At 34.5% G+C, this 10,000-nt stretch overlaps 3 non-coding genes across 3 annotated transcripts; 1 reads left to right on the top strand and 2 right to left on the bottom strand.

The window, feature by feature from the left end:
* Positions 1–5,182: 5,182 nt before the first annotated feature.
* Positions 5,183–5,255, bottom strand: TRNAF-GAA (transfer RNA phenylalanine (anticodon GAA)). The gene has a single exon. It is a non-coding gene; the product is annotated as a tRNA-Phe (tRNA).
* Positions 5,256–6,624: 1,369 nt separating this feature from the next.
* On the top strand, positions 6,625–6,697 carry TRNAT-UGU (transfer RNA threonine (anticodon UGU)). Its single transcript has one exon. It is a non-coding gene; the product is annotated as a tRNA-Thr (tRNA).
* Positions 6,698–7,987: 1,290 nt separating this feature from the next.
* On the bottom strand, positions 7,988–8,074 carry TRNAS-GGA (transfer RNA serine (anticodon GGA)). The gene has a single exon. It is a non-coding gene; the product is annotated as a tRNA-Ser (tRNA).
* Positions 8,075–10,000: the final 1,926 nt, after the last annotated feature.

Here is a 10,000-nt window from a genome sequence, read left to right as displayed (position 1 = left end):
GTATTCGCCTTGTTGGGTAGAATGCCTTCCGCCGTGGGTTATCAACCTACCCTTAGTACCGAAATGGGTTCTTTACAAGAAAGAATTACTTCTACCAAAGAAGTGTCCATAACTTCTATTCAAGCTGTTTATGTACCGGCAGATGATTTGACCGACCCTGCTCCTGCTACGACATTTGCACATTTAGATGCTACTACCGTACTATCAAGAGGATTAGCCGCCAAAGGTATCTATCCAGCAGTAGATCCTTTAGATTCAACGTCAACTATGCTACAACCCCGGATCGTCGGTGAAGAACATTATGAAACTGCACAACAGGTTAAGCAAACTTTACAACGTTACAAAGAACTTTAAGATATTATAGCTATTCTTGGATTAGACGAATTATCCGAAGAAGATCGTTTAACCGTAGCAAGAGCGCGAAAAATTGAGCGTTTCTTATCACAACCGTTTTTCATAGCAGAAGTCTTTACGGGTTCTCCGGGAAAATATGTTGGTTTAGCATAAACAATTAGAGGCTTTCAATTAATCCTTTCCGGAGAATTAGATGGTCTTCCCGAACAGGCCTTTTATTTGGTAGGTAACATCGATGAAGCTACGGCGAAGGCTATCAACTTAGAAACGGAGAGCAATTTGAAGAAATGACCTTAAATCTTTGTGTACTGACCCCTAATCGAATTGTTTGGGATTCAGAAGTGAAAGAAATCATTTTATCTACTAATAGTGGACAAATTGGCGTATTACCAAATCACGCTCCTATTGCCACAGCAGTAGATATAGGTATTTTGAGAATACGCCTTAACGACCAATGGCTAACGATGGCTCTGATGGGCGGTTTTGCTAGAATAGGTAATAATGAAATCACTATTTTAGTAAATGATGCAGAGAAAAGTAGTGACATCGATCCACAAGAAGCTCAGCAAACTCTTGAAATAGCGGAAGATGCTTTGAGAAAAGCTGAAGGAAAAAGACAAACAATTGAGGCAAATCTAGCTCTACGACAGGCTAGGACACGAGTAGAGGCTATCAACGCCATTTCATAACCAGTCGGTGTGTCCGAATAATCATCAATTTATACACCCTATATTTGGTTATTTTGTTTGACTTGATTCTGTCGATTAAATACAATCAAGCGAAATCATATTTTTATGATCACATTTTTATGCAACGAAAAAGAAATAGAATAGAAAAGATACAAAAAAAATATTACTAAAATCAAATGGGTATAAAAACTTATTAGATACCATTGACCGCGGTATCTAATAAGTTCTACCTACTATTGGATTTGAACCAATGACTCCCGCCGTATGAAAGCAATACTCTAACCGTTGAGTTAAGTAGGTCATTTATCTTCACAAAGAAAACCAAAAGGGACTCCTCCCGTCGATGGATTATAAATATCATATTACTTAGAAGCAATACCGATCAATATGATCTTGGATCATGGAATAGTCATCTTGACAAGAAATTATCTACATAATAAAATATGTATTACAAGAACTAAGGGCTGTAGCTCAGTTGGTAGAGCACCTCGTTTACACGCGCGCCGATGTTTTTCAGGGGAGTGCATCATGCAATCAAAAAAATTGATCTTATTGATAAATCGATGTCTTACTCGATAACTTTGAGGGAAGAAGAGAACAATAGCCTGACAAGGGTTCGGTCCGATTTAGGTGCCCAGTTAGGTGCCAAACAGACCCCACCGTTGATTTGATATATTGATAAGGTGAATACCTAGTCTATTCAATGCTAGGCTGAGTATCAGGGCCTCAAAAAAACCTCTTTTCGTCCTATGAACTTTAAGGTGTATGAAGTTTTCATATTTGATTTTTAAGTATAGCGATAGAGACTTCATTTCACTTAAGTGAATCTAGGCCAGAGGCAAACCTACATCAAGATAACCCCCCTTGAAAAACTTTGGTAGTGTTCCTGAATCTGAATCAACATAATGACTCAGAGCACATGGAGCCATCTTCTTATTTTTCTGTCAAAAATAAAAATGGCGGACTAGCTGATATTTCTATCAGTTAATGAAAGACCCCAATGCACAAAAAATGCATGTTGGGTCTTTGAAACAGTTCATATCATTTTGATAATAATAAGTTTGATCTGTTTTACCAAGAAGGTCTACGGTTCGAGTCCGTATAGCCCTAGAGCCCATACAATTCAAACAATTCAAAAAAAAACGAATAAATATTCGAATACAAAAAATTGTCTCTTTTTTTATTTGATTTTCCTCGTTATTGTTTTAACTGACTGATTGCTTCATCAAAAGACAATCATTCCTATAAGCCCATTCATTGGGAAAGCAAAAACACATTTCATTTCAATGGACCCAATTGATCTTTTTCTAGTTGTGGATAAAAAACCAACTTTTCCTCATTACTCTTCGTAGTCAAATTCATATGGAATTTTCCTCTTTTCCTGTCCGAAATCAACGAGTTAATTATACTACCCTTCTTTGGTATATCCAATTCTAATGAATTTTGTATCATAACACGAGTCTGGTTAAAAACTCCAACCTAACCCAACCCCAATTTTGTGCAAAAGATAAAGTTTGAAAAAACTAATATCTTTGCTAATGCTAAGTTTCATTGTAAACATTGTCAACAACGTAAAATAGGCTTAGTATACCTTACTTAGACCTAGTCTTCTCTTTCGATAGAAAATCCTCCATTGGGATTGGATTCTAATACTAATAAAAGTAATATACCAAGACCCTTCTATTCTAAAGAAAATTCCTCTACATTCTCTTACATCTGACTACTTGTGACTACTTGTTCTATTCTAAACCACTAATAAAAAAGAGACAAAAGGACATATTCATAAAAAAGGGAAATTCAATCTATTCTATAAAGATAATCAAATAGAAAGGATAATAAAAATCGATTTCAATTTCGACCAATTTATAATAACTTTATAATAACTAATAATTTTATAATAACTAATAAATAGAATTCAAAATTCGAAAAAAAAAATGAGAATTCTATTTAGAATCCCTTGTCTTTAGAGAGAATTCTCGGTAAGATTGAGATGAAAACAAGAGAATTTGGATAAGAGCAATAGTTAGCTAAAAAAAAGCAAAAGTTATGTACTAAAAATAGGATTCTAATCGATGAATCTTGAAATGAACCACGCCCCGCAAAAGGAAACTAGATGGTTGGACCAAAAGGAAAGCAATTCTTACTTTAACTAAACAGTTATGAACGATTTCAAAATTTCAAGTTGAATTGACTAATCCGGTATATTTTCCACGTTTATAGGAGTGCATCTATGTTTCTGCTTTACGAATATGATATTTTTTGGGCATTTCTGATAATATCAAGTCTTATTCCTATTTTGGTATTTTTCATTTCGGGATTTTTAGCACCGATTAGCAAAGGACCGGAGAAACTTTCTAGTTATGAATCAGGTATAGAACCAATAGGCGACGCTTGGTTACAATTTAGGATCCGCTATTATATGTTTGCTCTAGTTTTTGTTGTTTTTGATGTTGAAACGGTTTTTCTTTATCCATGGGCAATGAGTTTCGATGTATTAGGTGTATCTGTATTTGTAGAAGCTTTAATTTTTGTGCTTATCTTAATTGTTGGTTTAGTTATGCATGGCGAAAGGGAGCATTGGAATGGTCTTAGCTCCCGAATATTCAGACAATAAAAAGAAAAACGGAAAAATTGAGATAGTTATGAATTCCATCGAGTTTCCCTTATTTCATCGAACAACCCAAAATTCAGTTATTTCAACTACAGTAAATGATCTTTCAAATTTGTCAAGACTCTCTAGTTTATGGCCGCTTCTCTATGGTACCAGTTGTTGCTTCATTGAATTTGCTTCACTAATAGGCTCACGATTCGACTTTGATCATTATGGACTAGTACCAAGATCGAGCCCTACACAAGCGGACCTTATTTTAACAGCCGGAACAGTAACAATGAAAATGGCCCCTTCCTTAGTGAGATTGTAAGAGCAAATGCCTAAACCAAAATATGTTATTGCTATGGGAGCATGTACAATTACAGGGGGGATGTTCAGTACTGATTCGTATAGTACTGTTCGTGGAGTCGATAAGCTAATTCCTGTAGATGTCTATTTGCTGGGCTGTCCACCTAAACCAAAAGCAATTATAGATGCTATAACAAAACTTCGTAAGAAAATATCTCGAGAAATCTATCCAGATAGAATTATGTCTCAGCGAGAGAATCGGTGTTTTACTACCAATCACAAGTTTCAGGTTGGGCATAGTATTCATACTGGAAATTATGATAAAGGATTCCTTTATCAACCGCCATCTACCTCAGAGATTCCTCCTGAAACATTTTTCAAATACAAAAGTTCAGTATCTTCCCACGAATTAGTAAATTAGACAGGATTCCTTTGCACAAAATAAAAGTTGTGGCTCAATCTTCAGAAATTTTATCGGAAATCTGAAATACTTATACCTACAAAAAAATGCGGGAGAGATAAAAAAGATGCAGGGTAATTTGTCTGCTTGGCTAGTTAAGCATGCGCTAATTCATAGATCTTTGGGCTTTGATTACCAAGGAATAGAGACTTTACAAATAAAACCCGGGGATTGGCATTCCATTGCTGTCATTTTATATGTATATGGTTACAATTATCTCCGTTCCCAATGCGCCTATGATGTAGCACCGGGCGGACTATTAGCTAGTGTGTATCATCTTACTAGAATAGAGTATGGCGTGGATCAACTAGAAGAGGTATGCATAAAAGTATTTGCCCCGAGGAGGGATCCTAGAATTCCGTCTGTTTTCTGGGTTTGGAAAAGTGTGGATTTTCAAGAACGGGAATCTTATGATATGTTGGGAATCTCTTATGATAATCATCCACGTTTGAGACGTATCTTAATGCCTGAAAGTTGGATAGGATGGCCTTTACGTATGGATTATATTGCTCCCAATTTTTATGAAATACAAGACGCTCATTGAATGATAAAAAACAAATCTTCACTTCTACAATTCTATAGATTCAAGGTTCTATTCTAGATTAAACAAAGTAATTGAAGTCTCGTTTGTTTTATGGTTTGTATTTTTATTATGTATAGAATAAAAAAAATACAATAAAATGAGGGATTCATTGGGATTCTCAAAATTGGAAAAGACTTAATGAATATGTATTCATATCAATGAATTGGTAGGGTAGAGCCTCATACAAATTAATCATGTGTCAGGAACCAGATTTGAACTGGTGACACGAGGATTTTCAGTCCTCTGCTCTACCAACTGAGCTATCCCGACTATTCCTGATGTATCATCCTCATTTTCATTTTACTAGAGAACGTGGGTCTATGTCAATGGAACGGGTATTACAAAGCCTCGTCCAGGTCCTATAATTTGTCAAAAGAACAACTTTGTAGGTTTCAATATGAATAAAAAGATCGATCGTGAATCATTCAAATGGGGATTCCTTGATCAAAGATGTTCATTTGTACATGTATCATATATGCCACATGTGACATGTGATACATTTCCGCTCGGATCCATTTGTATAAAGAGTCTTGAATGAGAAAGATAAGTACTTTTGAACCTCTAACGCAAAAAGTAGAAAAAGGATACAATAAAGAATTAGGGAGTCAAATTGGGGATAGAGGGACTTGAACCCTCATGATTTTTTAAATCGACGGATTTTCCTCTTACTATAAATTTCATTGTTGCCGGTATTGACATGTAGAACGGGACTTTATCTTTATTCTCGTCCGATTAATAAGTTCTTCAAAAGATCTATCAGATTATGCGTGAATGCTTTGATCAATGAATATTTGATTCTTTCTTCAATATGGAATCGATTCACATCAATTCTTCTATGTATACAGGTTTATCCTTCATCTTTTTTGAAGTTTCGATAGAAGGATTCCTCTACCAATGTAAGACAATCAACTCCATTCGTTAGAACAGCTTCCATCGAGTCTCTGCACCTATCCTTTTTTGATTTTCGCTTTCTGAACCTTTTTTTTTTCGGAAAACGTGATTTGGCTCAGGATTGCCCATTTTTTAATTCCAGGGTTTCTCTGAATTTGAAAGTGATCACTTAGTAAGTTTCCATACCAAGGCTCAATTCAATTAAGTCCATAGCGTCTACCAATTTCGCCATATCCCCCTTTTTGAGATGAAAATCTCATTGCGATCTCGTTCCCTTTTTTCTTTCTGGGAACCGTTTAATTCATTAGATAGATGCTGATTCCTGTCTCGAAAAAGCTTTGTCTTTGATCTCTTGTCTATCTTCTTTCATCTTCTATAGGAAGCTCATATTCGATCCAATCAAAAACGATTTTATCATTTCTGTATCCGCAATTCAATATAGGTGGATACATACCCTATATATCTGTCTCTCTTTCACTGATTTTACCCTGAAATTTCGAATACTTGAACGATCGATTTTTTTTTAGAATCTTTAATCGTGATAAAAAAAATTCTATATCGCTAAATTAATCGTTATGTTCTATAATATTTACTATAATATAATATTTAACAGTTATTTTTTATTCTATATTATATTCTTTAATATATTCTAATTATATGGATGGAAGAGCCAAGAATTCAAATAGTTAATAGCAAAGATTCTAAGAGTTTGTTGAATTCCTATGCATGTTGAATTTATGTTATGTGAGCCTGCTTAGCTCAGAGGTTAGAGCATCGCATTTGTAATGCGATGGTCATCGGTTCGATTCCGATAGTCAGCTTTTCGCTATTTGTTTTATTCGATGTTTTACATGATTGATAATGCATCTTTGCAATCAAAGAATATTGAAAAAATAAATAAAATAAAGTGTCTTCCTCTTTTCGCAAAAGCCATTGATTTCTTATGTTATTATGTTATAGGAATATCCAACTATCTCACGAAAAGAGTCCTTTTCTTTTGCTATATATAGAATAGAAAGATCTTTATATTTATCTAACTCATCTCATTATTCTTAATAATTCAGTAAATTTGGCTTTATCTTTATTTAGAATTTAGTTCATTTTTAGTTTAGTTTTATTCTGTAAAATGAAATTTCATCAATAAGAATTAATAATTAAATAGAAATAAGAAGAAGGAGTCTTTATGTCGCGTTACCGAGGTCCTCGTTTAAAAAAAATACGTCGCCTGGGGGCTTTACTGGGGCTAACTAATAAAAGGCCCAGAGCTGGAAGTGATCTTAGAAACCAATCGCGTTCCGGGAAAAAATCTCAATATCGTATTCGCCTAGAAGAAAAACAAAAATTGCGTTTTCATTATGGTCTTACAGAACGACAATTACTTAAATACGTTCGTATCGCCGGAAAGGAAAAGGGGTCAACAGGTCAGGTTTTACTACAATTACTTGAAATGCGCCTGGATAACATCCTTTTTTGGTTGGGTATGGCTCCGACTATTCCGGGAGCTCGCCAATTAGTTAACCATAGACATATTTTAGTCAACGGTCGTATAGTAGATATACCAAGTTATCGCTGCAAACCCCGAGATACTATTGCGGCGAGGGATGAACAAAAATCTAGAGCTCTAATTCAAAATTCTCTCGACTCATCCCCTCCTCAGGAATTGCCAAACCATTTGACTCTTCAACCATTCCAATATAAAGGATTAGTCAATCAAATAATAGATAATAAATGGGTCGGCTTGAAAATAAATGAATTGCTATTTGTAGAATATTATTCTCGTCAGACTTATACCTAAAAAAAAGAAAATAAAAACGAATAAGAATAAGGGTTCGACCCATTTTGCTCCCTTTCGGCGAAGTAAATTAACCTAAGGTTAAGATAAATAAGGGTTTGATCCGGATTTTTCTTCCATTTAGGTGTCATAGACCGAGAGGGATATTTTCATTCCTTGTCTACTCTTTTCTTTAACAGTATTTTCCGTACCACAGCCATTAGAAATAGAGAATCTATTAGAGAATCCATATCAAAGAAAGGTCTAACTATTGGAATAGTTGTATCCATTGATATTTGATCTATTGTGGTTAGTAAGATCGGAAAATTAGGTGAAGGTAAGGAAAGAGAGGGATTCGAACCCTCGGTAAGCAAAAGCCTACATAGCAGTTCCAATGCTACGCTTTCAACCACTCAGCCATCTCTCCTACATAATGATTATGACCCCAAAACCGAAAATAGAGTGAATAATGAATCATTCATATTAGATTATTGGGTAGGTACAACCAATCAATTCTAACTAGAATCTAACTAGAAAGCGATCAAAATAGAAAATTTTTCATCATAATAAAAGCAGGATCTTTCCTTCTAGGCTAGGGGGATAAAGAGAAAATTGTTTTCTTACAAAAACTAAAAAAAAATTCTATTTCTATTCATGTTTGCAAAAACAATGTTTTCTTCTTTTTCTGATTATCTATTTATACTATACCGACCGGATTAAATCAAGAAATTAGAAATTATAATGAATTGACTGAGCGAGGGGTCTATATTTTATGGTTAATGGATATCTTTAGATCATGATTCTATCTATTTAGACTATGATTCCATATCAGAAGAATTCTCAAATTGCTTTATAGGCTAGTTTTAGAGTTATCAAAAAAACCCTTATCCTATCTATCTATTCTATTAAAAATAGAAATAGATAAAGAATTTTTTTATAGTTGATTGTATAGTGCGTAAATATACAACACAAAAAAATGGGCGGTTATTCTATTTTCATCATACAATGATTCTTTTTCTTCTTTGTATCATAATTCAACCAACTGAGGTTATTCTAAGTTGTAACTTCAATCAAATAAGAATAGTTTCTTTCATTGGTAGACTATTCCAGTAAAGTAAGATGGAATCGAATCCGGTTCCCATATTGATTTCTTAGTTCTTATCAATTCTTTTTTTGAATATTGAATTTTTTAAGATCGAATAGACTGACCATTTTTTTCTTTTTTTCATGAGAATGAATATGTTTTTATGTTATTTCGTACTTTAGAATTCTTTTCCTTGGGGGATCATTTTCCCGCGAGAAGTAATGAGAACAATGATAGAATGGATTGCTACCTATGTCTAGATCACGGATAAATGGAAATTTTATTGATAAAACCTTTTCAATTGTAGCCAATATCTTATTACGAATAATTCCGACAACTTCAGGAGAAAAAGAGGCATTTACCTATTACAGAGATGGTGCGATTTGATTTTTTTTATTACTCTCAGTCTTATGAGAAAAGAAATACACACGATTCGTGATCAGTAAAAAAAGAAAATAAAAAAATCTACGCTTGTTGAAGGTAAAGTTTGGAAATAGAACAATTCCTTCTGTCGTGTATCCTCGATTAATGCAGCCTCAGATGCTATGTTTCAATTCTCGATTCTAGTATTGAGCGAAAGGTTATACCTATGGTTCGGTATTACAGGTCAATCCTAGTCCACTAATACCAATAGGCAGCAGAGGGGAAGAAGCACTACACCTAGGAATCAACAACACTAAAACTTTGTTATAAATTATCCCTTTCTTTAGCAGGCTTGGGACTAAAAGAATGGTTGGGACAACAAACATCCATCTCGTTTGTATTTTGGATACCCGTATAACCATCGAAGGCTGTTGAAGTGACTTATTTCTGGAATTTGGGAAGCGTTGAGAACAAAGAAATTGTTGGAGTTATCATTTCTCTCTAGTACCAATACGTTTGATGTTAAGAAAAGATCTCTTACGGGAAGGTTGGCTAGAGATTTCTTGTAAAAACACTAGCCCTACTCAGTTCATAATGAGAAGTTTTTCATCTTCTTTATTTTATCATTTTATCATTATGCACATAAGGGAGGAGCCGTATGAGATGAAAATCTCATGTACGGTTCTGTAACGGAAATTCTTTGAATTGAATGACGACCGTAACGGATGTCAGCCCAATCCGAAGGAAATTATGCGGAAGCTTTACAGAATTATTATGAAGCTATGCGACTAGAAATTGATCCCTATGACCGAAGTTATATACTCTATAACATAGGAATTATCCACACAAGTAACGGAGAACACACAAAAGCTTTGGAATATTATTTTCGAGCGCTCGAACGAAACC

This window comes from Bidens hawaiensis, unplaced genomic scaffold (genome assembly GCF_021521415.1).
Source record: "Bidens hawaiensis isolate Kalapana, Puna unplaced genomic scaffold, B.hawaiensis_p1.1 tig00003961_1, whole genome shotgun sequence".
Classification (NCBI taxonomy): domain Eukaryota; kingdom Viridiplantae; phylum Streptophyta; class Magnoliopsida; order Asterales; family Asteraceae; genus Bidens; species Bidens hawaiensis.
Note: the sequence above shows the minus strand (reverse complement) of the source record. Positions and strands in the feature narration are given on the sequence as shown.